Source organism: Dendrobates tinctorius, unplaced genomic scaffold, assembly GCF_039654945.1.
Source record: "Dendrobates tinctorius isolate UK_male_01 unplaced genomic scaffold, ASM3965494v1 ptg000332l, whole genome shotgun sequence".
In the NCBI taxonomy this organism is placed as follows: Eukaryota; Metazoa; Chordata; class Amphibia; order Anura; family Dendrobatidae; genus Dendrobates; species Dendrobates tinctorius.
The window spans coordinates 17,264,068-17,284,369 of record NW_027361998.1 but is presented as its reverse complement, the minus strand read 5'-3'; the positions used below and the strand labels follow the sequence as shown (position 1 = coordinate 17,284,369).

The following is a 20,302-nucleotide window of genomic DNA, read 5'->3' as shown; positions in this document are numbered from 1 at the left end:
TGTTTCTGCCCAGTTTCGAACTGGGGACCTTTCTCGTGTCAGGCGAACGTGATAACCGCTACACTACAGAAACCTGATGCAAGCGCTTACTGTGGTTACAACAAGCAATCGAGATCAAGAACTGAAAGTCAAAAGCTTGGATACCAAAGGGTAACAGCGTGTTTCTGCCCAGTTTCGAACTGGGGACCTTTCGCGTGTTAGGCGAACGTGATAACTAGAGTTGAGCGATACCGTCCGATACTTCAAAGTATCGGATCGGAATGGATCGGCCGATCTTTAAAAAAAGTATCGGTATCGCCGATTCCGATACCGGAAGTCCCATTCAAGTCTATGGGACTTCCGGTATCGGAATAAGAAAAACCCTGTTTTTGCCTTGTACAGCCTCTCTGGGGTCTGTACGGGCCTTTCGGGGGGCTGTGCCGGCCTGCCAGGGGGTCTGTGCAGGCTCCGGTGGTCTGTGCTGGCCTGCCGGGGGCTGTGCAGGCTCCGGGGGGCTGTGCCGGCCTGCCGGGGGGCTGTGCCGGCCTGCCGGTGGTCTTTGCAGGCTCCGGGGGGCTGTGCCGGCCTGCCGGGGGGCTGTGCCGGCCTGCCGGTGGTCTGTGCAGGCTTCGGGGGTCTGTGCAGGCATCGTCCGATGGGACTACAAGTCCCATCGGGCGATGCCTGCTACCATGACAGTGATTGACACATTAGCCAATTATGGGACAGTAGTAGTCCCATCATCCGGCTAATGTGTTGAATGTAAAAAAAAAAAAAAAAAATACATGCTAAATTCATACTACATACTACATACATGCTACATTCATACTACATATATACTACATACATACTACATATATACTACATGCATGCTACATACATACTGCATGCTACATACATACTACATGCTACATACATACTACATATATGCTACATACATACTACATATATACTACATGCATGCTACATACATACTGCATGCTACATACATACTACATGCTACATACATACCACATATATACTACATACATACTACATGCATGCTACATGCTACATACATACCACATACATACTACATACATACTACATACATACTACATACATACTACATGCATGCTACATGCTACATACATACCACATACATACTACATGCATGCTACATACATACTACATGCATGCTACATACATACTACATGCTACATACATACATACTACATATATACTACATGCATGCTACATACATACTACATGCTACATACATACTACATGCTACATACATTCCACATATATACTACATACATACTACATGCATGCTACATGCTACATACATACCACATACATACTACATACATACTACATACATACTACATACATACTACATGCATGCTACATGCTACATACATACCACATACATACTACATGCATGCTACATACATACTACATGCTACATACATACATACTACATATATACTACATGCATGCTACATACATACTACATGCTACATACATACTACATATATACTACATGCATGCTACATAGAATCATAGAATCATAGAATCATAGAATCATAGAATCGTAGAGTTGGAAGGGACCTCCTGGGCCATCTGGTCCAACCCCCTGCTCAAAGCAGGATTCGCTAAATCATCCCAGTCAGATGTCTGTCCAGCCTCTGTTTGAAGACTTCCATTGAAGGAGAACTCACCACTTCTCGTGGCAGCCTGTTCCACTCATTGATCACTCTAACTGTCAAAAAGTTTTTTCTAATATCTAATCTGTGTCTCTTCCCATTCAGTTTCATCCCATTGATTCTAGTCTTTCCTTGTGCAAATGAGAATAAAGTTGATCCTTCTACAATGTGACATCCCTTTAGATATTTGTAGACAGCTATTAAGTCTCCTCTCAGTCTTCTCTTTTGCAAACTAAACATTCCCAAATCCTGCAACCTTTCCTCATAAGACAGGGTTTGCAGACCGGTCACCATTCTGGTCGCTCTTTTCTGAACTTGCTCCAGTTTGTTGATGTCTTTTTTAAAATGTGGTGCCCAAAACTGGACACAATATTCCAGATGAGGTCTGACCAAAGAGGAGTAGAGGGAAATAATGACTTCACGTGATCTAGACTGTATGCTTCTGTTAATACATCCTAGAATTGCATTTGCCTTTTTTGCTGCTGCATCACACTGTTGACTCATATTCAGTCTGCGATCTATTAGTATACCCAAGTCTTTTTCACATGTGCTGTCACTTTGCCCTATTCCTCCCATTCTGTATATGCTTTTTTCATTTTTATTGCCCAGATGTAGTACTTTGCATTTCTCCCTGTTAAAAACCATTCTGTTAGTTGCTGCCCACTTCTCCAGTTTATTTAAATCTTTTTGAATCCTCTCTCTCTCTTCTCTAGTATTAGCTATCCCTCCTAGCTTTGTGTCATCAGCAAATTTAATCAGTTTACCCTCAATTCCTTCATCTAAATCGTTGATAAAGATGTTGAACAATACAGGGCCCAGGACAGAGCCCTGTGGTACCCCACTTGAGACATTCTTCCAACTGGATGTGCAGCCATTTACGACCACTCTTTGGGTCCGATCACTAAGCCAGTTATGAATCCACCAAACAGTTGCCTTGTCCATTCCATACTTAGTCATTTTTTCAATAAGGATTGTATGAGAGACTTTGTCAAATGCTTTGCTGAAGTCAAGATATACTATATCTACAGCATTTCCTTGATCCACCCAATCAGTGATACCGTCATAGAAGGAAATTAAGTTAGTCTGACATGACTTATTAGTTAGAAACCCATGCTGACTCTGTTTAATCACTTCATTCTTATCCAGGTATTGACATACATGTTGTTTAATAATTTGTTCAAAGATCTTTCCTGGTATAGAAGTCAGACTCACCGGCCTATAGTTGCCTGGGTCCACCTTCTTCCCCTTTTTGAAGATAGGAACAACATTTGCTCTTCTCCAGTCTTCTGGCACTTCTCCTGTTCTCCAAGAATTTTCAAAGATTATGGAGAGGGGTTCAAAAATTTCTTCTGCTATCTCCTTCAGTACTCTGGGGTGTAATTCATCTGGACCTGGAGACTTGAATTCATTTAGGTTAGCTAAGTGTTTCCTCACTATCTTTCTGTTTATAGATATCCTGGATTCTTCTATTCCCTTAATAGGACAGTGAATAACAGTTGATGTTGCATTTCCTTTCTGAGAGAAAACAGATGCAAAATAGGAATTTAAAAGTTCAGCCTTCTCAACATCCTGTCTTACCATTTCATCATTTTCATCCTGTAAAAATCCTATAGCATCTTTGACTTTTCTTTTACTTTTGACATATCCCCAAAATCCTTTATTATTGCTTTTGACATCTCTTGCAAGCCTCAGTTCATTTTCAGCTTTAGCTAATCTGATTTGTGCCCTGCAGGTTCTGCAGACAGCATTATATTCTTCTTTAGATATGCCTCCCTCTTTCCATTTTATAAACATTTTTTTCTTCCTTTTTAGCATGTGCTTAAGTTCTGTGTTCATCCATCCTGGTTTCCTTAAATGCTTCCTATTCTTCCCTCTTTTCGGAATTGTTAACAACTGTGCTTTGAGAATTTCATTTTTCAAGATTTCCCATCCTTCCTGGACATTTTTGTCTTTAAGGATATCCAGCCATTGGATCCCTCCAATTCTCTTTCTGAATCCCTTAAAATCTGCCTTTCTGAAATCTAACCTTGACGTCTGAGCCTTCACAGGTCTTCCACCTCTAGTAATCCAAAATTCTAAAATAGCATGGTCGCTACCTCCTAGGGTCCCAGCCACTTTTACCTCCTCAACCATTTCCTCCCTGTTTATAAGGATTAGATCCAAGGTAGCAGTTCCCCTTGTTTTCTCCCATACATACTACATACATACTACATGCTACATACATACATACTACATATATACTACATGCATGCTACATACATACTACATGCTACATACATACTACATATATACTACATGCATGCTACATACATACTACATGCTACATACATACTACATATATACTACATGCATGCTACATACATACTACATGCTACATACATACTACATATATACTACATGCATGCTACATACATACTACATGCTACATACATACTACATATATACTACATGCATGCTACATACATACTACATGCTACATACATACTACATATATACTACATGCATGCTACATACATACTACATGCTACATACATACCACATATATACTACATGCATGCTACATACATACTACATGCTACATACATACTACATATATACTACATGCATGCTACATACATACTGCATGCTACATACATACCACATATATACTACATACATACAATACATTCATACAATACATACATAGACATACAGTACATATAACATAGAGTAACATACTTACCAATACTTGTCACATTGTTCCCCGAAGCCATTGTCTTTTCCGGAATAAATATTAACATAACAAACCACAAAAATACTCACCCACGATCCGAAGCAGTCCACGAGTGTGCCCCACGACGATCTTGGGTAGAGAACTGCAGCATCAGCTGATGCTGCCGTTCTCTACGGTCTGCAGGAATCCAATGACGGAAGGTAGGTATCCTTCCGCACTGTATTCCTCCGCCACTTAAAAAAAAAAAGTCCCTAGTCTCACTTTATGCCATTGCTGTGTGGGAATTTCCCATTGGCTAATGTGTCAATCACTGTCATAGTAGCAGGCATCGCCAGATGGGACTTATAGTCCCATCGGACGATGCTTGCACAGACCCCTGGACATCAGCACAGCCCCCCGGCAGGCCGGCACAGCCCCCCGGCAGGCCGGTACAGACCCCCACAGGGTGCACAGACCACCGGCAGGCCGGCACAGCCCCCCGGCAGGCCGGTACAGACCCCGGGCTGTCCACACAGCCCCCCGGCAGGCTGGCAGAGACCCCCGGAAGGCCCGAAATGACGGCGTATCATGATGCGCACACCTCGCGCATCTTTTTGACGTCAGGCTGTCAATCAACTTTGAACTTCCGATTCCGATACCGACTTCCGATATTGAAAAAATATCGGAAGTCGGTATCCCGATACAGCAAGTATCGGCCGATACCCGATACTTGCGGTATCGGAATGCTCAACACTAGTGATAACCACTACACTACAGAAACCGGCTGCGGAAGGTAACTGTGGTCATGACGAGCCATCGAGAACAAAGACTCAACGTCAAAAGCTTTAATATCAACGCCTAATGTCATGCTTCTATCCAGTTTCGAACTGGGGACCGTTCGCGTGTGAGGTGAACGTGACAACCACCACACTTCAGAAACTCAATGCAAAACTAAAGATGTTTAAACATGCTGAAATGAAATTGAAAAAGAAAAAAACAGCCAGCCAAAGTCAAGAGGTCTTCCTCTATGTCTGAAGACAGGACAAAGTGCATTTTGCAACACAGGAACCTTTCATTTGTCAGGCTATTGGAGAAAAAGAACAAACAGGGAAACAAAACCATGCTCCACAAAACATTCTCATGCCTTTGTCCAAAAGCCAAAAAGAAAAAGCACCTAGATGCCTGCTTTCGCACCTTGATCCTATCAGGTGTTACTTGAATTAGGAACACTTAGACACTGTCAAAAACACACATGCTTGCCAAAAGCAAAACCGGGTAGAAATAATCACATTGGTAAAAGTAATGCTCATTAAACCAGCAATAGAATATGCTAACTAAGGCTAATTAAGCCAACAATATATGTTTGTGATCAAAATAAAGAAAAGCCACATGTTTCTGCCCGGGATCAAAACAAGGAACTTTCCGGAGGATGGCAAACAGGACAATCACTACACTACAGTAACCAGACAAGAGCGTTTACTGTGGTCATGGCAAGCATTAAAGATCAAGCACTCATTTTCAAAAGCGCTAGTTTGCAAGAGGAACGCTGTGTTTCTGCCCAGTTTCGAACTGAGGTCCTTTCGCGTGTAAAGCGAACGTGATAACCGCTACACTACAAAAACCAACTGATTCAAACAAACAAAAAATGCTGTGGTCATGGCAAGCAATAAAGAACAAGCACTGAAAATCAAAAAGATCGTTTTCCAAGAGAAAAAAAAAAGCTGTGTTTCTGCCCAGTTTCGAACTGGGGACCTTTCGCGTGTGAGGCGAACGTGATAACCGCTACACTACAGAAACCGGATGCAAGCGCTTACTGTGGTGACAACAAGCAATCGAGATCAAGAACTGAAAGTCAAAAGCTTAGATACCAAAGGGTAACAGCGTGTTTCTGCCCAGTTTCGAACTGAGGACCTTTCGCGTGTTAGGCGAACATGATAACCACTACACTACAGAAACCGGCTGCGGAAGGTTACTGTGGTCATGACGAGCTATCGAGAACAAAGACTCAACGTCAAAAGCTTTAATATCAACGCCTAATGTCATGCTTCTATCCAGTTTCGAACTGGGGACCGTTCGCGTGTGAGGTGAACGTGACAACCACTATACTTAAGAAACTCCATGCGAAGGTAAAGATGTCAAAACATGCTGAAATGAACTTGAAAAAGAAAAAAACAGCCAGCCAAAGTCAAGAGGTCTTCCTCTATGTCTGAAGACAGGACAAAGTGCATTTTGCTACACAGGAACCTTTCATTTGTCAGGCTATTGGAGAAAAAGAACAAACAGGGAAACAAAACCATGCTCCACAAAACATTCTCATGCCTTTGTCCAAAAGCCAAAAAGAAAAAGCACCTAGATGCCTGCTTTCGCACCTTGATCCTATCAGGTGTTACTTGAATTAGGAACACTTAGACACTGTCAAAAACACACATGCTTGCCAAAAGCAAAAACGGGTAGAAATAATCACATTGGTAAAAGTAATGCTCATTAAACCAGCAATAGAATATGCTAACTAAGGCTAATTAAGCCAACAATATACGTTTGTGATCAAAATAAAGAAAAGCCACATGTTTCTGACCGGAATCAAAACAGGGAACTTTCAGGAGAATGGCAAACAGGACAATCACTACACTACAGTAACCAGACAAGAGCATTTACTGTGGTCATGGCAAGCATTAAAGATCAAGCACTCATTGTCAAAAGCACTAGTGTGCAAGAGGAGCGTTGTGTTTCTGCCCACTTTCGAACTGAGGACCTTTCGTGTGTAAAGCAAACGTGATAACCACTACACTACAGAAACCAACCGATTCAAACAAAGAAAATATGCTGTGGTCATGGCAAGCAATAAAGAACAAGCACTGAAAGTCAAAAAGCTCATTTTCCAAGAGAAAAAGCTGTGTTTCTGCCCAGTTTCGAACTGGGGACCTTTCTCATGTGAGCCAAACATGATAACCGCTACACTACAGAAAGCGGATGCAAGCGCTTAATGTGGTGACAACAAGCAATTGAGATCAAGAACTGAAAGTCAAAAGCTTGGATACCAAAGGGTAACAGCGTGTTTTTGCCCAGTTTTGAACTGGGGACCTTTCGCGTGTTAGGCGAACGTGATAACCACTACACTACAGAAACCGGCTGCAGGAGGTTACTGTGGTCATGACGAGCCATCGAGAACAAAGACTCAACGTCAAATGCTTTAATATCAACACCTAATGTCATGCTTCTATCCAGGTTCGAACTGGGGACCGTTCGCGTGTGAGTTGAACGTGACAACCACTACACTTCAGAAACTCCATGCAAAGCTAAAGATGTTTAAACATGCTGAAATGAACTTGAAAAAGAAAAAAACAGCCAGCCAAAGTCAAGAGGTCTTCCTCTATGTCTGAAGACAGGACAAAGTGCATTTTGCAACACAGGAACCTTTCATTTGTCAGGCTATTGGAGAAAAAGAACAAACAGGGAAACAAAACCATGCTCCACAAAACATTCTCATGCCTTTGTCCAAAAGCCAAAAAGAAAAAGCACCTAGATGCCTGCTTTCGCACCTTGATCCTATCAGGTGTTACTTGAATTAGGAACACTTAGACACTGTCAAAAACACACATGCTTGCCAAAAGCAAAACCGGGTAGAAATAATCACATTGGTAAAAGTAATGCTCATTAAACCAGCAATAGAATATGCTAACTAAGGATAATTAAGCCAACAATATACGTTTGTGATCAAAATAAAGAAAAGCCACATGTTTCTGCCCGGGATCAAAACAGGGAACTTTCAGGAGGATGGCAAACAGGACAATCACTACACTACAGTAACCAGACAAGAGCGTTTACTGTGGTCATGACAAGCATTAAAGAACAAGCACTCATTGTCAAAAGCGCTAGTTTGCAAGAGGAACGCTGTGTTTCTGCCCAGTTTCGAACTGAGGACCTTTCGCGTGTAAAGTGAACGTGATAACCGCTACACTACAGAAACCAACCGATTCAAACAAAAAAAAAATGCTGTGGTCATGGCAAGCAATAAAGAACAAGCACTGAAAGTCAAAAAGATCGTTTTCCAAGAGAAAAAGCTGTGTTTCTGCCCAGTTTCGAACTGGCGACCTTTTGCGTGTGAGGCAAACGTGATAACCGCTACACTACAGAAACCGGATGCAATTGCTTACTGTGGTGACAACAAGCAATCGAGATCAAGAACTGAAAGTCAAAAGCTTGGATACCAAAGGGTAACAGCGTGTTTCTGCCCAGTTTCGAACTGGGGACCTTTTGCGTGTGAGGCGAACGTGATAACCACTACACTACAGAAACCGGCTGCGGAAGGTTACTGTGGTCATGACGAGCCATCGAGAACAAAGACTCAACGTCAAAAGCTTTAATATCAACGCCTAATGTCATGCTTCTATCCAGTTTCGAACTGGGGACCGTTCGCGTGTGAGGTGAACGTGACAACCACTACACTTCAGAAACTCCATGCAAAGCTAAAGATGTTTAACCCCTTCACGACCTATGACGCCTACGTAGGCATCATGAAAAGCAGTGCCCAAACGACCTATGACGCCTACGTAGGCGTCATGCTATAAATAGCCCCCCTGCGGGTCGGGTGACCGGGGTCACTGAAAGGTCACCCGACCCGCACACAAAGGACCCTTCAGAGTTAACACCTGGGGGTGTGGCTTAGCCCCCACGTGCCTATGATCGCTCTGATTGGCTGTTAAAAGTGAAACTGCCAATCTGAGCGATTGTAATATTTCACCAATGAAAATTGGTGAAATATTACAATCCAGCCATAGCCGATGCTGAAATAGCATCGGACATGGCTGGACACCGAGACCCGACCCCCCCCACACCGACTGACGGCACCGATCGGCTGCCGCCACCTTCTGACGGCACCGATCGGCAGCCGCCGTCATGATCTGCCCCCCCGCCTTCCCTCCGCCCCCCCAGCCCTCCGATCATCCCCGATCACCCCCTCACCCTCCTTTGTGCCTCCGATCTCCCGCTATCCGTCCCGGTGTCCTGCCGTCCAGCGTCATGGGCGCCGGCATCTTGCAAGATGGCGGGCGCATGCGCAGTGCGCCGAATCGAATTTGCAATGCTGCAGATTCATTCATTTATTTTGATCACTATGATAAACTTTCATAGTGATCAAAATAAATAAAAAGTAAATCACCGCCCCCCTTATCACCCCCATAGGTAGGGACAAATAATAAAATATTTTTTTTTTTTTTCCATTAGGGTTAGGTCCAGGGCTAGGGTTAGGGCTAGGGTTAGGGCTAGGGTTAGGGTTGGACTAAGGGTTAGGGTTGGACTAGGGGTTAGGGTTGGACTAGGGGTTAGGGTTGGACTAGGGGTTAGGGTTGGACTAAGGGTTAGGGTTGGACTAAGGGTTAGGGTTGGACTAAGGGTTAGGGTTGGACTAAGGGTTAGGGTTGAATTTAGGGTTAGGGTTGAATTTAGGGTTAGGGTTGGAATTGGGATTAGGGTTGGGATTACGGTTAGGCTTGTGGTTAGGGTTAGAGTTGGGATTTCGTTAGGGGTGTGTTGGGATTAGGGTTGTGGTTAGGGTTATGATTAGGGTTGGTATTAGGGTTAGGGGTGTGTTGGCGTTAGGGTTGGAGATAGAATTGAGAGGTTTCCACTGTTTAGGCACATCAGGGGCTCTCCAAACGCGACATGGAGCCACCATTTATTCCAGCCAATTTTGCGTTCAAAAAGTCAAACGGTGCTTCCTCCATTTCGAGCCCCGACGTGTGCCCAAACAGTGGTGTACCCCCACTTATGGGGTATCAGGGTACTCAGGAACAATTGCACAACAACTTTAGGGGTCTAATTTCTCCTGTTACCCTTGGGAAAATAAAAAAATGGGGGCTAAAATAATTATTTTTGTGGAAAAAAAAGATTTTTTATTTTCACGGTTCTGCGTTATAAACTTCTGTGAAGCACTTGGGGGTTCAACGTGCTCACCACACATCTAGATAAGTTCCTTGGGGGGTCTAGTTTCCAAAATGGGGTCACTTGTGGGGGGTTTCCACTGTTTAGGTACATCAGGGGCTCTGCAAACATAACATGATGCCCACAGACCATTCCATCAAGTCGGCATTTCAAAACGTCACTACTTCCATTCCGAGCCCCAACGTGTCCCCGAACAGTGGTCCCCCCCCATATATGGGGTACCAGCGTACTCAGGACAAACTGGACAACTTTTGGGGTCCAATTTATCCTGTTACCCTTGTGAAAATAAAAAATAGTGGGCTAAGAATCACTTTTTGAGGAAACAAAAATATTTTTTTATTTTCACAGCTCTGCGTTATAAACTTCTGTGAAGCACTTGGGGGTTCAAAGTGCTGACCTCACATCTAGATTAGTTCCTTAGGTGATATAGTTTCCAAAATGGGGTCACTTGTGGGGGGTTTCCACTGTTTAGGTACATCAGGGGCTCTGCAAATGTAGCATGACGCCCACAGACCATTCCATCAAGTCTTCATTTCAAAGCGTCACTACTTCCCTTCCAAGCCCCAACGTGTGCCCAAACAGTGGTCCCCCCCCACTTATGGGGTACCAGCGTACTCAGGACACACTGGACAACAACTTTTGGGGTCCAATTTATCCTGTTACCCTTGTGAAAATAAAAAATAGTGGACTAAAAATAATTTTTTGAGAAAAAAAAAATATTTTTTTATTTTCACGGCTCTGCGTTATAAACTTCTGTGAAGCACTTGGGGGTTCAACGTGCTCACCACACATCTATATTAGTTTCTTGGGTGATATAGTTTCCAAAATGGGGTCATTTGTGGGGGGTTTCCACTGTTTAGGTACATCAGGGGCTCTGCAAACATAACATGACGCCCACAGACCATTCCATCAAGTCGGCATTTCAAAACATCACTACTTCCCTTCTGAGCCCCAACGTGTGCCCAAACAGTGGTCCCCCCACATATGTGGTACCAGCGTACTCAGGACAAGCTGGACAACAACTTTTGGGGTCCAATTTATCCTGTTACCTTTGTGAAAATAAAAAATAGCAGGCTAAAAATTTATTTTTTGAGGGAAAAAAAATATTTTTATTTTAACGGCTCTGCGTTATAAACTTCTGTGTAGCACCTGGGGGTTCAAAGTGCTCACTATGCATCTAGATAAGTTCCTTAGGGGGTCTAGTTTCCAAAATGGGGTCATTTGTGGGGGAGCTCCAAAGTTTACGCACACAGGGGCTCTGCAAACACAACATGGTGTCCGCTAACGATTGGAGCTAATTTTCCATTCAAAAAGTCAAATGACGCTCCTTCCCTTCTGAGTCATGCCGTGCGCTCAAAAAGTGGTTTTCCCCCACATATGGGGTACCAGTGTACTCAGGACAAACTGGACAACAACTTTTGGGGTCCAATTTATCCTGTTACCCTTGGGAAAATAAAAAATAGCGGGCTAAAAAATCATTTTTGAGGAAAAAAAATTATTTTTTTATTTTCACTGCTCTGCATTATAAACTTCTGTGAAGCACTTGGGGGTTCAAAGTGCTCACCACACATCTAGATAAGTTCCTTCGGGGGTCTAGTTTCCAAAATGGGGTCACTTGTGGGGGAGCTCCAATGGCACACAGGGGCTCTCCAAATGCGACATGGTGTCCGCTAACGATTGGAGCTAATTTTCCAATCAAAAAGTCACATGGCGCTCCTTCCCTTCCGGGCCTTGCGGTGCACCCAAACAGTGGTTTATGACCACATATGAGATATTGATGTACTCAGGAGAAATTGCCCAACAAATTTTAGGATCCATTTTATCCTGTTGCCCATGTGAAAATGAAAAAACTGAGGCCAAATAAAATTTTTGTGAAAAAAAAAGTACTTTTTTTTTTTTACAGATCAATTTGTGAAGCACCTGGGGGTTCAAAGTGCATACTATGCATCTAGATAAGTTCTTTGGAGGGTCTAGTTTCCAAAATGGGCTCACTTGTGGGGGAGCTCCAATGTTTAGGCACACAGGTATTCTTAAAACAAGACATGGCAACCGCTAAACATTCAAGCATATTTTACATTCAAAAAGTAAAATGGCGCTCCTTGCCTTCTGAGCCCTGCCGTGCGCTCAAACAATGGTTTATGACCACATATGAGGTATCAGTGTACTCAGGAGAAATTGCCCAACAAATTTGAGGATACATTTTATCCTGTTACCCATGTGAAAATGAAAAAACTGATGCTAAAATAAAATTTTGGTTGGAAAAATTAAAATGTCCATTTTTTCATTCCATGTTGCTTTAGTTCCTGTGAAGCACCTGAAGGGTTAATAATCTTCTTGAATGTAGTTTTGAGTAGCTTGAGGGGTGCAGTTTTTAGAATGGTGACACTTTTGGGTATTTTCTGCCATATAGACCCCTCAAAGTGACTTCAAATGTGAGGTGGTCCCTAAAAAAAATGGTTTTGTAAATTTTGTTGTAAAAATGAGAAATTGCTGGTCAACTTTTAACCCTTATAACTTCCTAATGAAAAAAAATGTTGTTTCCAAAATTGTGCTGATGTAAAGTAGACATGTGGGAAATGTTATTTATTAACTATTTTGTGTCACATAACTCTCTGGTTTAACAGAATAAAAATTCAAAATTTGAAAATTGCAAAATTTTCAAAATTTTCGCCAAATTTCCATTTTTTTTACAAATAAACGCAAAAATTATTGACCTAAATATACCACTATCATGAAGCCCAATATGTCACGAAAAAACAATCTCCGAATCGCTAGGATGCGTTGAAGCGTTCCTGAGTTATTACCTCATAAAGGGACATTGGTCAGAATTGCAAAAAATGGCCAGGTCATTAAGGTCAAAATAGGCTGGGTCATGAAGGGGTTAAACATGCTGAAATGAACTTGAAAAAGAAAAAAACAGCCAGCCAAAGTCAAGAGGTCTTCCTCTATGTCTGAAGACAGGACAAAGTGCATTTTGCAACACAGGAACCTTTCATTTGTCAGGCTATTGGAGAAAAAGAACAAACAGGGAAACAAAACCATGCTCCACAAAACATTCTCATGCCTTTGTCCAAAAGCCAAAAAGAAAAAGCACCTAGATGCCTGCTTTCGCACCTTGATCCTATCAGGTGTTACTTGAATTAGGAACACTTAGACACTGTCAAAAACACACATGCTTGCCAAAAGCAAAAACGGGTAGAAATAATCACATTGGTAAAAGTAATGCTCATTAAACCAGCAATAGAATATGCTAACTAATGGTAATTAAGCCAACAATATACATTTGTGATCAAAATAAAGAAAAGCCACATGTTTCTGCCCGGGATCAAAACACGGAACTTTCAGGAGGATGGCAAACAGGACAATCACTACACTACAGTAACCAGACAAGAGCGTTTACTGTGGTCATGGCAAGCAATAAAGATCAAGCACTCATTGTCAAAAGCGCTAGTTTGCAAGAGGAACGCTGTGTTTCTGCCCAGTTTCGAACTGAGGACCTTTCGCGTGTAAAGCGAACTTGATAACCACTACACTACAGAAACCAACCAACTCAAACAAACAAAAAATGCTGTGGTCATGGCAAGCAATAAAGAACAAGCACTGAAAGTCAAAAAGATCGTTTTCCAAGAGAAAAAGCTGTGTTTCTGCCCAGTTTCGAACTGGGGACCTTTCGCGTGTGAGGCGAACGTGATAACCTCTACACTACAGAAACCGGATACAAGCGCTTACTGTGGTGACAACAAGCAATCGAGATCAAGAACTGAAATTCAAAAGCTTGGATACCAAATGGTAACAGCGTGTTTCTGCCCAGTTTCGTACTGGGGACCTTTCGCGTGTTAGGCGAACGTGATAACCGCTACACTACAGAAACCGGCTGTGGAAGGTTACTGTGGTCATGACGAGCCATCGAGAACAAAGACTCAACGTCAAAAGCTTTAATATCAACACCTAATGTCATGCTTTTATCCAGTTTCGAACTGGGGACTGTTCGCGTGTGAGGTGAATGTGACAACCACTACACTTCAGAAACTCCATGCAAAGATAAAGATGTTTAAACATGCTGAAATGAACTTGAAAAAGAAAAAAAACAGCCAGCCAAAGTCAAGAGGTCTTCCTCTATGTCTGAAGACAGGACAAAGTGCATTTTGCAACACAGGAACCTTTCATTTGTCAGGCTATTGGAGAAAAAGAACAAACAGGGAAACAAAACCATGCTCCACAAAACATTCTCATGCCTTTGTCCAAAAGCCAAAAAGAAAAAGCACCTAGATGCCTGCTTTCGCACCTTGATCCTATCAGGTGTTACTTGAATTAGTAACACTTAGACACTGTCAAAAACACACATGCTTGCCAAAAGCAAAAACGGGTAGAAATAATCACATTGGTAAAAGTAATGCTCATTAAACCAGCAATAGAATATGCTAACTAAGGCTAGTTTCACACTTGCTTCTTTTTGCAGCGCGTTTTTCCCGCAAAAAAACGCATTAAAAAAACGCATACAAATGCATACAAACGCTGCGTTTTTTTCAAGCATTTTTATGCGCATGCAGGAAAAAAACGCAGCGTTTTTGTGCGTTTGTATGCGTTTTTTGTGCGTTTGCGTTTTTTTACAGATTTTGGAAAAACCCCACAAAAAAGAAAAAACAACCATTCAACAACACACAAGACCAATGGGACTGCATTGTGGGTGTGGTATGTTAATATATAGACCCTGTCTACAGTATTCTTCACATTTGCTTGATTCTTCTCGTGACCATGGATCTGCGCTGGAAGAGTTTTCACTTCAACTTGGATTTGGACATCGCGATGGCTCAGGCGTATGCAGTTGCTTGCCATGAACAAAGGAAGAGAGAGAGGCAGCGAAGATGGCGGCGTATGTGGATACATCCGATTGTTGAACTCCGGGAGAGCCGTGGGGCATACCACACCCTCTACAGCGAGCTCCAGTCAAACCCGGAGAAATTTACAGATTATATCCGGATGTCCCACGAAAGTTTCATGGATTTGCTTGCTCGTGTCCAACAATCCATCCGGAGACAGGACACACAGCTCCGTCGTGCAATTCCTCCTGAGGAACGGCTACTGGTGACATTACGGTATGTTTTAAAAACCAAGGGGTGCGGTCTGATGGGTTTTTTTTAAATTTAGTATTCAAAACCTTGGGTAATTAGTTTTCGTGAATGTACTAATATTTTATTTTATAGTTTTTTAAAATAATATACATAAATATTAATTTTACTTCTTTGTCTGTTCACAGATTCCTGGCGACTGGAGAAACCCTATCTTCACTACACTTCCAGTACCGTATTGGAATCTCTACCTTGTCTGGAATTGTTGCTGACACCTGCCGGGCTCTCTGGAATGTTCTTTGTCCAGAATTTATGCCCCTGCCCACCGCTGAAAAGTGGATGGAAATTGCTGACAAATTCTGGACAGTATGCAATTTTCCCAACTGTTTGGGAGCTGTTGATGGTAAACACATACGGATCATCAAACCCCAAAGAACGGGATCTGAGTACTATAATTACAAAAAGTACTTTTCAATAGTACTCATGGCGATTGCGGATGCCGGATGTATGTTTGTAGCAGTGGACATTGGAGCATTTGGCCGTGGTAATGACTCACAGGCTTTTAAAAACTCAGACATGGGCCGGAGGTTGTATGGCAACCAATTTAATTTCCCTATGCCACGGCCTCTTCCTCACACCGAAGCTCCGCCACTGCCCTTTGTAATGGTTGGCGATGAGGCTTTTCAAATGTGCGGAAACTTACTGAAACCCTACTCCAGCCGTGACTTGGACCACACCAAAAAAATATTTAATTACAGGCTGACCAGGGCCAGAAGAACTGTCGAGTGTGCTTTTGGGATTCTTGTCTCCAGATGGCGAATTCTGGGCACGGCCATTAATCTTAAACTTGAAACAGTCGATGAGGTGGTGAAGGCCTGTGTGGTTCTAAATAACTTTGTGATGGCTAAAGAGCACCCGACCTTTGAACTGGACGATGATGCTCCCAACCCATTGCCTGAATTCACTCAGCACACTCTCAGGTCATCCGTTGAAGTTGGCCAAATGAGGGACCAATTTGCGGCCTACTTTATTTCTGATGTAGGACGGGTGCACTGGCAAGATGAAATGGTGTAATGTTTTTGTTTGTTTATGGTAATAAAAAACCTTATTTGATACCATTACTGAGTGCACTATATTTTTTAAACTCAAATTAAATAAAAAACTTCCCATGTATAACTGAATTTTTTGATGTTCACACACCTGGGCAGGTAAATACACATATGAGTTAAAATGCAGCATTGCTAGTCTGCGTGAAATATATTGGAACGAGCAAAGCTGCAGGCCATGAATCAGGAAACCAATTTTTTTCAAGAGAAAATTGTGCAACTAGTTGAAAAAAAAGTATGTGATTTTCTCAAAACACAACCCTCAAAACCCAACCCCAATGAAAGTCAATGGGGAATACAAGTCAGCATTGAGTGGATGAATGTAATCTGCTCCATTCCAACTTACAAGTTATTACACTAGGCCTTGGAATGACTATACTAGGCCGTGGTATTTCAAATATGAGTATAGTAGGCCTTGGGCCTACTAGTATAGTCATATGTGAAATACCACGGCCTAGTATAGTCATACCAAGGCCTACTCGATTTTTACCAACTAGGATCTTGTTTCACGAAAAACAAACTGGTGAAACTAGAAAGAAACTTATTTTTTAGACAAGTTTCAACAGTTTGTTTTTCATGAAACCAGATTCTAGTTGGTAAAACTAGAGTTATTACACTAGGCCTTGGAATGACTATACTAGGCCGTGGTATTTCAAATATGAGTATAGTAGGCCTTGGGGCTAGTAGTATAGTAATATGTGAAATACCACGGCCTAGTATAGTCATACCAAGGCCTACTGTAATAACTCGATTTTTAACAACTGGCATCTTGTTTCACAAAAAACAAACTGGTGAAACTAGAAAGAAACTTATTTTTTAGACAAGTTTCAACAGTTTGTTTTTCATGAAACCAGATTCTAGTTGGTAAAACTAGAGTTATTACACTAGGCCTTGGTATGACTATACTAGTCCGTGTTATTTCACATATGACTATACTAGGCCTCGGGTTGGTTTTTAACATGTATTTACCCATCAGTGTGTGTGAGCGGCGCAAACAACATTAATGAAACTTTGTAATGGTGAACCACAAATGTAAATTTATTTTTAATCACAAAAATAAACCAAAAAATTATTTTTTACGGCGTTTGGGGGCAGATGGTTTCAATTTGGGGGTGTGCAGGGAATATGCAACACTTGCAGTTGAAGACGGTGTTTGAGGGGAAGGGGCAACAAAACTTGTGGGGGAAGGTAGTCCAGTTAAGGGAATTAAACTAGGAACACTTGGAGGAGAGGAAATCTGTTCAGGTACATTAGTTGTAATGGCATGTCGCCGTAGGCTTGTGTGCCTGGACCGACTTTGGCCCAATGCCCGCCTTGATAGATTTCGCCTTGAACTAGGGGCAAATATTGAGTGTAGGTCCCCCGTCTGCTGGTGTGGCTGCTGCTGCTGCTGAGGTGGCTGCTGCTGCTGCTGAGGTGGCGGCTGCTGCTGAGGTGGCTGCTGCTGCTGAGGTGGCTGCTGCTGCTGCTGAGGTGGTTGCTGCTGCTGCTGAGGTGGCTGCTGCTGCTGCTGAGGTGGCTGCTGCTGCTGCTGAGGTGGCTGCTGCTGAGGTGGCTGCTGCTGCTGAGGTGGCTGCAGCTGCTGCTCTTCGTTGGCAGTGCTCGTCCTTGCAGGAGGACTGGTGGCGGCAGTGATGGTCCAGGTTTGCAGAGTGGTGGTGGCAGGGCTACTACATGTTGTTGTAGCGGCAGGGCTGTTCCATGTTTGCCTAGTGGTGGCTGAGCTCCACGCATGCATGGGAGTGGCGGTGGTGCTCCAGACAGGAGCAGCGCTTGCCATGGTGGTGTCGGTGAAGTGACCAGCTGCACTCAGACTTGTGGTGGTGTAACGGTGGGTGTCCTGGCTTTGAATAGAGGTGTCCGTGCAGTGGTATGCAGCACAAGTCGGTAGTGAGGTGAAGCGAGTCAATGGTGGCACAGGTGGAAATGACACCACTGACTGCTGACCGTACCGATTATGCTGCATAGCCTGCAAGAAAGCATTGTTGCAGGCCTGCAGCACATTCAGCTGTTGCTCAGGACTAAGGTGTTCCGCCATGCCCTTTTCAATCTTACTAAAAAAATGGTGTGCTGGTCTGTTGAGGTCGGCCTCCAGACGGTCAAGGCGCTGTTCTACAGAATTGAAGCGGTGTTCAAAGTGGTTAAAACCACGTTCCATGAGTGCAAAACCGCTTTCAACTCTGTCGGACAGTGACTTGAGGCTGGAATTAAAGGCCTCGCTCAAATGCATAAACTCGGGCAAGACATTCCTGTCCAAGGCCCTCTGCCGCTGGCGGGTAGTGCCCGCATAACCAGTGGCAGAGACCTGGGACAGGGGAACACCTGATGGCCCAGCTTCCTGGTCACCAGCTGTGTGTGTGGCTGACCTGCAAGGTGCTTCCTGGCTGTCGGATGGCTGGGACGGGTCAGAGGACGTCCGAGGAAGGACCGCTCCAGGGCCAGGTTGCAGGGTGCTGCTCCAGGTGCTGTGGAAGAAAGGAAAATCATTACTACCATGCCTTTACAAGAAGCATCAGCTGTGGATTAGAAAAACACAGATTAATAAAAATAAAAACCCAAAATTTATAATACTTACGATCTCGTGGCAAGGACCGGTCTTAGGAACTGCAACGCGTGATAGTGACGATATCTAGTTCTGGTCCTTGACGCAGATCCACTGCGAACCTGGCCCTCAGCACGAACATCACTGTTGAAGCGGTCCTTGATCGAACGCCAACGTGTTCGGACTTTGTCCACTGTTGTTAAAAAAAAAACAGTGCCGTCAAGGACAACAGTCACTGCGGCACAATATAGCAATACAATACTCAAAGCAGTCACTGTAGACCCCGATGACACTGTTGGGTTTCCTGCTAGAATACACCTAGCACGAAACCCAACAGTGCCGTCAAGGACAACAGTCACTGCGGCACAATGTAGCAATACAATACTCAAAGCAGTCACTGTAGACCCCGATGACACTGTTGGGTTTACTGCTAGAATACATCTAGCACGAAACCCAACAGTGCCGTCAAGGACAACAGTCACTGCGGCACAATGTAGCAATACAATACTCAAAGCAGTCACTGTAGACCCCGATGACACTGTTGGGTTTCCTGCTAGAATACACCTAGCACGAAACCCAACAGTGCCATCAAGGACAACAGTCACTGCGGCACAATGTAGCAATACAATACTCAAAGCAGTCACTGTAGACCCCGATGACACTGTTGGGTTTCCTGCTAAAATACACCTAGCACGAAACCCAACAGTGCCGTCAAGGACAACAGTCACTGCAGCACAATGTAGCAATACAATACTCAAAGCAGTCACTGTAGACCCCAATGACACTGTTGGGTTTCCTGCTAGAATATGCCTAGCACGAAACCCAACAGTGCCGTCAAGGACAACAGTCACTGCGGCACAATACAGAGCAGGGAAATACTCACTAAACGCCTTTTTGGAGGATGCTGTGGTGCTGTCCCAGCCATCCATCAACGCTCCGGCCACCTCATTCCATAGCCGCCGGGTCACCACAATGTCCTTGTGCAGCCGGTCACGGCTGTCCCACAACGGCGAACGCTCCTGGACCAGGCTGATGAGCTGCTCATTATCCAGGTAGACATCTTCATCCCGTTGTGGAATCTAGACAAAACACATTCATTAGAATAATCAAATTTAAATTGAATAAAAAGTTACAAAAAAAGAAACATCAAAAAGAGTAAAAATAGAAGATAAAAAATAAAGAACATTACAAATCATTTGATACATACATTCCGTATCACCACCGGGACTTGGCTTCGCTGCTCCTGCTCTTCGCCCTCACTAGTCCCGTCCGCAGAAGATGATGAT

At 43.4% G+C, this 20,302-nt stretch overlaps 10 non-coding genes across 10 annotated transcripts; all 10 read right to left on the bottom strand.

The window, feature by feature from the left end:
• On the bottom strand, positions 1-73 carry TRNAV-GAC (transfer RNA valine (anticodon GAC)). Its single transcript has one exon. It is a non-coding gene; the product is annotated as a tRNA-Val (tRNA).
• Positions 74-5,908: 5,835 nt separating this feature from the next.
• On the bottom strand, positions 5,909-5,981 carry TRNAV-UAC (transfer RNA valine (anticodon UAC)). The gene has a single exon. It is a non-coding gene; the product is annotated as a tRNA-Val (tRNA).
• Positions 5,982-6,083: 102 nt separating this feature from the next.
• Positions 6,084-6,156, bottom strand: TRNAV-CAC (transfer RNA valine (anticodon CAC)). The gene has a single exon. It is a non-coding gene; the product is annotated as a tRNA-Val (tRNA).
• Positions 6,157-6,242: 86 nt separating this feature from the next.
• TRNAV-AAC (transfer RNA valine (anticodon AAC)) lies at positions 6,243-6,315 on the bottom strand. The gene has a single exon. It is a non-coding gene; the product is annotated as a tRNA-Val (tRNA).
• A 1,097-nt stretch (positions 6,316-7,412) lies between these two features.
• Positions 7,413-7,485, bottom strand: TRNAV-AAC (transfer RNA valine (anticodon AAC)). The gene has a single exon. It is a non-coding gene; the product is annotated as a tRNA-Val (tRNA).
• Positions 7,486-8,253: 768 nt separating this feature from the next.
• TRNAV-UAC (transfer RNA valine (anticodon UAC)) lies at positions 8,254-8,326 on the bottom strand. The gene has a single exon. It is a non-coding gene; the product is annotated as a tRNA-Val (tRNA).
• A 97-nt stretch (positions 8,327-8,423) lies between these two features.
• TRNAV-CAC (transfer RNA valine (anticodon CAC)) lies at positions 8,424-8,496 on the bottom strand. Its single transcript has one exon. It is a non-coding gene; the product is annotated as a tRNA-Val (tRNA).
• An 86-nt stretch (positions 8,497-8,582) lies between these two features.
• On the bottom strand, positions 8,583-8,655 carry TRNAV-CAC (transfer RNA valine (anticodon CAC)). The gene has a single exon. It is a non-coding gene; the product is annotated as a tRNA-Val (tRNA).
• A 5,113-nt stretch (positions 8,656-13,768) lies between these two features.
• TRNAV-UAC (transfer RNA valine (anticodon UAC)) lies at positions 13,769-13,841 on the bottom strand. Its single transcript has one exon. It is a non-coding gene; the product is annotated as a tRNA-Val (tRNA).
• Positions 13,842-13,938: 97 nt separating this feature from the next.
• Positions 13,939-14,011, bottom strand: TRNAV-CAC (transfer RNA valine (anticodon CAC)). Its single transcript has one exon. It is a non-coding gene; the product is annotated as a tRNA-Val (tRNA).
• Between the last annotated feature and the right edge of the window lie 6,291 nt (positions 14,012-20,302).